Source organism: Phoxinus phoxinus (genome assembly GCF_949152265.1).
Source record: "Phoxinus phoxinus genome assembly, chromosome: 20".
NCBI classification, from domain to species: domain Eukaryota; kingdom Metazoa; phylum Chordata; class Actinopteri; order Cypriniformes; family Leuciscidae; genus Phoxinus; species Phoxinus phoxinus.
Genome location: NC_136895.1, coordinates 22,899,290 through 22,906,298, shown reverse-complemented (window position 1 = coordinate 22,906,298; position 7,009 = coordinate 22,899,290). Strand labels below are relative to the sequence as shown.

The window sequence follows — 7,009 nt, the reverse complement described above, 5'->3', positions numbered from 1 at the left end:
ACATTAATAATAAAAATAGCTAATAAACATTAATGTTTGGTGAAGGAATAATAGCCAATTAAATGGATCCGCTCAGCGTTTTTCACCAAATTCGTTTCTCATCACGAAGAAAGACCGTCCAGAATTTGAGAAATGCTCAACTCTATGTAAATGACAAGTGATAAACACCAAGTTTGGTGTTTACTGCAATCATTTTGTTTACATAATAGGCTATATTGTATTTCATTCGGTTTCAAATGAAGTTTAGACGCTTTCACTGTCACTATAGACTGGGTAAACAAACGTGTTAAATTGACAGCGTATACTTTACTTTAGTCGAAATAAAGCTGGCATCCTTCCAACTGTAGTGTGTGGTGATATTGGCCATGTCTACTGAACACATCCATGGGGCGGATCTAGAAAAATATGTATGGGGTGGCGAGAGGGGGGCAGGAATTGTTGAGGGTTGGCAACATATATGATACACTCATGACAGACACACCCACCAAGGCGGAGGATAGCCTGGCGTTTTGAGCAGCACTGAGTGGATTTCAGTCGCTGCAGTGGACAAGAATGTGTTTTGGCAACGAGTGCTCAGAACCGATCATCCACTAAAGACCTTCCATGGAAAATGAAGACGTGAGAGTGGCTGGCATTGCTGTTAATCGTTTACAAAGTCTAGAAGCAAATGCGCAGTTGATGAGCAAAATCGTTTTCCAGAGACTGGAGTCTGTTTTGGAGTAGCCTACGACGTGACAAGCTACAAGCGCAAAAGACCGAAAAACACTGAAAGTGTTTCAAATACTTGTAAGTTGTCTTCTTATTGCACAAGACTGCACGTAAGTTTTAATACTCCTCGATTTCAGTTATTTGTTGTGAGGAGATTGGGGTAAGTCTGTTAATATGTTGTGTAACAACTGATACAATCTGACACGACTTAGGTAAAGTTGGTTTTATATTCGCACATTCACACTTTTTTGCTTAAAAAGTGTCTCAATAACATATGCAATAAAGCATATTTTTGCAAAATAAAAGCATACACATATAGCCAATTTAAACATAAGTTTACTGAAAAGTTAAAACGAATAATGCGTTTCTGAATGTCACCTTTCCACAATATTCTAATTTGGGGTTTTCATAAGCTGCAAGCCATAATCATCAAAATTATAACAAATAAAGCCTTGGAATATCTCACTTTGCATGTAATGAGTCTATATAATATATTAGTTTCACCTTTTAAGTTGAATTACTGAAATAAATTAACTTTTGCACGGTATTCTAATATTTCGAGTTTCATCTGTATTATTGTGGACATGAACATGAGTAATGACAAGTGAAAAAGAGTTCAAATTCAACAAGGTAATGAGAAGTTGATTAAATATGTGTGTAAATTATATGAAAACTGCAATATTGAAAGTAAATAAAAAAAAATTGTCTTGAACATAAATATTTGTTACATTTAACAAATAAGCTTTAACCTGTTAAGCTACAACGCCACTTTTGAAAAATCCCAAGAAATGGCGTACCCAAACCAGTGTTGCCAGATTGCGACGGTGATTTCCAGCCCAAAGGCTCACCAAAACCCGCCCACTCCAAGAAAAAACCGCCCAAAATTTTACTACCAAAATAATGTGATATAATTTTATGGCCATGTCATTCAAAGTTGATAAGCACAATTTGTATCTCTTTAAAACAAAATAACGATGATAAAATAAAAAAATAAAAAAATTTCCCAGGAAAACGGATCAAAACAGCGCAATAATTAAAGAGAATTAGCATATATGACTTTAAATGTGTAGGTGGACACTGTCAAAACGGCAATCAAGAAATGAGTCATGCAAGGAGTCTTCCCATATTCAATTTCAATTCAAGTCATTAAACTGTGCTCTCCTCATCAGTTATTCACCATCGAGTCATCAACCCCCACATGTACGTTTTTAGAGTTGCTCACTATCTCACTCTTTACTGTAGATACAACTTACCGTATGTCACTTTGGCATTAGCGATCACTTGAATACAGCTACAAGTTATCGCGCTAAATCGCATCTTCCTGCTGATCGCTCGTTGATTGGCTAAAAGTGCGTGCTCGTCGGTGACGTCAACACTAACGCCAGCTGACTCTGCGCTGCATGGGCGTGTGTGTTGTAATGTCATGATGACTGATTTTATGACTACATGCACACTTTAGTTTTGTTTTTTAAACAATTATACTTTCAGATGTAGATGTTTGAAAACCGCCGAACTGATCCCAAACCAGCCCAAATTTTGTCCACCCGTCCAAACCCCTTTTTACCCGCACAATCAAATTCAAAACCGCCCAATCTGGCAACACTGACCCAAACTGAAACTCAGTTCATGAACCCTTTGTAAAAGCACAGTATGATCTAATTTGAAAGCAGACATCTGGCAGTTTATTGTAAATGTAGAAATAATTATTGTCATAATGAAAAATAAAATAGTTATAAATAGCTTCAAAGTTTTGTAAAGTTATTAGAAATGTATCTTTATGAAACATCTTCATTAAAATAAAATTGAAGTTGGCACTGTATCAATCTAGAAATGCACTGCAGCTAAAGCCACATGTCTGATGTTATATTTAAAATCTGAAGATGATAAGTCTAAAACTCTGTGTTTAGTTAAATGTTTTTTAAGATCATGTCATATGACTTTATTTTGATTAGACTCTAAAATGCAAACTTGTGTTGATTGTCATCGATAAGCATCTATTCAGTCTATTGTCTCTATTGTTTTGTGGTGCAAACGAGCCCCATTCAGTGTCAGTCTCCCCTGCACACACTCTAAAAAATAAAACATTGGGTCAACAAAAAAAAATATGTTAACGTTTTCCACTAGAATTTTTAAGTTAAGACTGCTGGCATAATTACATTAATTCAAAGCAATGTTTTGAGTATGGTGAATTACCTTTTAGTCCACAATAAAACGCATTTCTAAGTAACATGAACTTAATAATTTGCAACATGAATGCAAGTAATTAAGTTGATCCAACATAATGTTTTAAGTTAGGTGAAGAAGTTTTTTCCTACCGAAGCTTCGAAGCTCAAAAATGGTATTCGGACCAGCCCTAATTTTAAATAACACAAATGAAATTACTGACTTTTATAAGGAATTATGTATATTTTTAAACAGCTTTCCAATCACTATTTATCTTTTTAGCACCATTTTTAAATTGTAATATATTTCTCTTTTAAACATACATGTAACATTCATCTTTTAATATATTTCCCTTTCAAAACATTTACATGAACTCTAATATTAATATATAATAATATTAACATAATTAAAGAAGTCGTTTGACATACGTTATAACGAGTCATTAATGTCCTTTAAATTATATGTTTCATATAATAGAACAGAAGCTATATATTGTGAATTTAAACATTTCTCGAGTCGTTTACCAGCGGCAGACGTCAGGAGGACCAGCCGAGGTAAAGGCTGTTCCAGGCGGCTTACATGGGCTTGAGCACCCGGTGATCCCCTGGGTCTCACACAACCTGAAAACGTCCGATCAAATGTTTTAAATAGGCGCTATCTTTATAAATAAACCACAGATTTGAGCTTTGACCAACTACATTCTCGACTGAACAACTCTTAAAACTACATTTCGTGACACAATAACAGAGTATTTTTAAATTTCCCGCAGCACTTGCCTCTCCCAGAAGAAGCGGATTTCGCCTCGGACGCGCGTCAATTTCGCTCCAAACGCTTGCTTTTTATACGCGTCCATTTCGCTTTGGACGCACGAATGCATTCAAAATGTTCAAGCGTCAAATTAGACGCGGCAGGCGCGAATTTGACGCGCTATTCGCGTCCGGTGTGAACGCACAGTTACATATACTATCAACACTCAACTCAAATTTCAGAATAAGGACTTCGAGATTTCGGTATTCGGTTACTATACAGTAGGCTATCACCAACAGAATCCTGAGCGAATGCAAATGTGTAATTAAACATAAAATTACTAACCATTCACCAGATTGAGTTTCAACTGTGTGGTCCCACTCGTCGTCTGGCCTTGAACATGCATGCGCGCGGAAACTGTGGGCCGTTTACACGTCATCAAATTGTATTTTACATTAGCAGAACTTAAAATTAAATTATTTTTGATTGACTGAAAATGTTAAGCTCTGACAAGTCATGATAGTATATTGAATCAATAGGCATAATTTGTGTGTCATCCAAGCTCAATAAAATAACAATTACAAGTAAAAAGTCTAACTGTATCTCAGAACTTGATTTTTTATTTCACAACAATATGTATATTTAAGTAATGACTAAAGGTCCTCTGAATTAGTTTTTAGAGTGCACATTCACACCTCTCCAGCCTGCTTATGGCTCTAAATATGCTTTTCTTTTGTCTGCATTATAATTACAAACGACTGGCTATTCACGCTGTTTCAATCCCTCATTTCTTGAAGTTCTCACTTCACATTTGAAACTGTATCAAATGCCTTTCTTGAATAAAGAAACATTTCAGTAAGCATTCCTATTTAGAAAATTTCATTAAAATAACAGCTAGATGGCACGTGCACCTGAGCTAGCTATCATGTTAGCTTAGCACACCATCAAGACATGACAATTTATGAGATTAAAACCATGTTTGTGCTCCAAACTTACTTTATAGCGCAAATCGAGTGTTTTAAATAACCTTCTGTGATCTGATTTGGCTTCAGATAAAAAAATCAGACAGAAAATTTATTATTTTATAGTATTCTGCACAATGACAAAGTCTATATCGATTAGCATTACATTATAAATATAAAATCTATTATTATGAAAATACCTGACATGGCTCGAAGAACACAGGTAAATCAAATATTTTACTGTGCATATGGCGCCCTCAGGCTGCTGGTATGGATTGAAAACACAGTACATCAGAGTATACAGCGCTCATAATGATTACATCGACGCATTTGGGTATACATTCAATAAATATTATTCCTGTCTATAGAAATCTAATGTAAAACTATGAGAATCTATCAAGATTTCTCCAAATCTGCAAATTTTTTATCTAAAAGCCCTGAGGGACGTTGTTTTGTCAAGCGCTGTCATGATGACAGCACGGGAGTTTTTTTCTGAATGGAAGCGGCTGAAGCTCATAATTCATATTAAAGGTATCGACTCATTTTTTCATTACATAACTCCTGACACAAATTAAGACATAACTGTCACTATAAGTTTCTCAGAATACAATAGTGGTCAAATACTGAAACTTGAGTATTATATCTTTTTAATGATGTATAGTTTGTCAAGCAATAACATTTAATCTGATAGTAACTTTGAACTATTTAAACATAAAAAACGCTTCAGTGCACCGACGCACTGGCAACAGTTCACAGGTTAACACCCACTCTTAGGAATTAAATATTCCCCCTAAAGAGGCAAGAGAGCAGGAAAGGCCTCAGTCGCCAGGGTGACCATCAGATAAGATGATTTTATTGTTTTGAAAAATGTGATGTGAGTCATGTGATAAGGCAGAGGCTATAGGGAAGACAGAAACAGACCTTAAAACAGACATTTCCTGCATTAATTTATAGACAAACTTATGTTATTTGTAAGAAAGTAAATCAAAGGCTATTACTGCTTAGGAAATTCTGTCACATTCTGTCACTCACCATTTTACCTATGCATACGTATGTGTGTTTAGATTAGTTATGTTTGTGATTTAGTTAATAAAACTTGTGCACAATACGTATTTGGTTCTGATTCTCTGCTTGCAACAAAGTTTACTTTACGATTTAGACTTTGACTAGGCTCTTAGTACTGTACAGTAAGAAATACATTTCCCTTCCCCGGAAATTAATATTTCTTAGAATTAATAAACAATTAACACTGAGTGTTCATGGGAAAAACAGTTGATTGTAATATTAATCTTACTATATTAAGTTAATTCTATTAACTGATCCAAATATTCTTAATCAATTATAACAAGTTAGTCAAGTCAAGTCATCTTCATTTATATAGCGCTTTTAACAATGTAGATTGTTTCAAAGCTGCTTTACAGAGATAAACGTATACTTTAAGGTAACAGATTTTGGCTTTATAGCGGTTCTTGAATAATGTTATTTTCCAGCTAAAGTTAGTTTTGATTGATTCGCTTCCGTCGAAAGGATAATTTGTTATTAAATTAGGGGCCGCTAAGGCGACGTTCTCTCTACACAGACTTTAAACGCGAACCTGTGATAAACACTGATGGCGCTCACGTGCGCATCAATAATTAATTCTATAGTTATGTGCGTTTGAATATATGTGCGCATGTTTGTAATTCCCTACAAACCAAGCCTTAACAAACTACTTGTCCTGCCTATAAATTTGATACAGCATTTTATTTTATTATATCACTACTGGGTAGATACGTGAATTTCCCACAATGCTTTATCTGTAGAGTGGTAAAGGGATCCTACATAGGGAGAGGCTAGTTGGCACTTCAGCACTGCGTTGTCACCGGGTCCAGGTTGAAGGTCCTTAATTCATCAGGATACAGCCTGGATCCGGCAGGCTGCAGGAAAACCTCGGGATAAACAAAGACACTAAAATTAGCGTAGATGCCATTCTTATGATGTAACGAGTACATCAGGATTTAAGGGAAGTGTTCCCAGTTCCGGCTGACCCAATCTATGCAGCCTTAGGTCTTTTAAGATTTTGCATTAGGTATTTTCAGCACCGGGATGACAATGGAATTCTTCCAGGCTAATGGTACAAAACCATTGTCCAGGAAGATTTGAAACATCCTTGTGCACGCATGTCCAAGTTGAGCTGCACATTCTTTTAAGACTTTCCCCTTCAGGCCATCTGGGCCAGATGCCTTATGCGGTTTAACTTTACGCAGCACCGTGACAACCTCCCTCTCCTGTATGGTCATAGGCTGTGATTGAGTCATGGTCCTCATTAATTCATTACTAACAGTCAAATCATTAAAATCATTATCAAATCTTGAATAAAAAATATTAAAATTATTTGCAAAACAATGAGGGTCTTCATATTGTTGAACTCTTTTCTTTTGTCTACCCAT

At 35.7% G+C, this 7,009-nt stretch overlaps 1 protein-coding gene across 1 annotated transcript in view; it reads left to right on the top strand.

The window, feature by feature from the left end:
* Positions 1-470: 470 nt before the first annotated feature.
* LOC306988932 (uncharacterized protein) overlaps positions 471-7,009 on the top strand; it is a 198,748-nt gene continuing 192,209 nt past the window's right edge. Inside the window, exon 1 of the mRNA XM_079594151.1 lies at positions 471-786. The gene's annotated coding sequence lies outside the window, so the exon portion shown is untranslated. The remainder of the gene's footprint in view (positions 787-7,009) is intronic.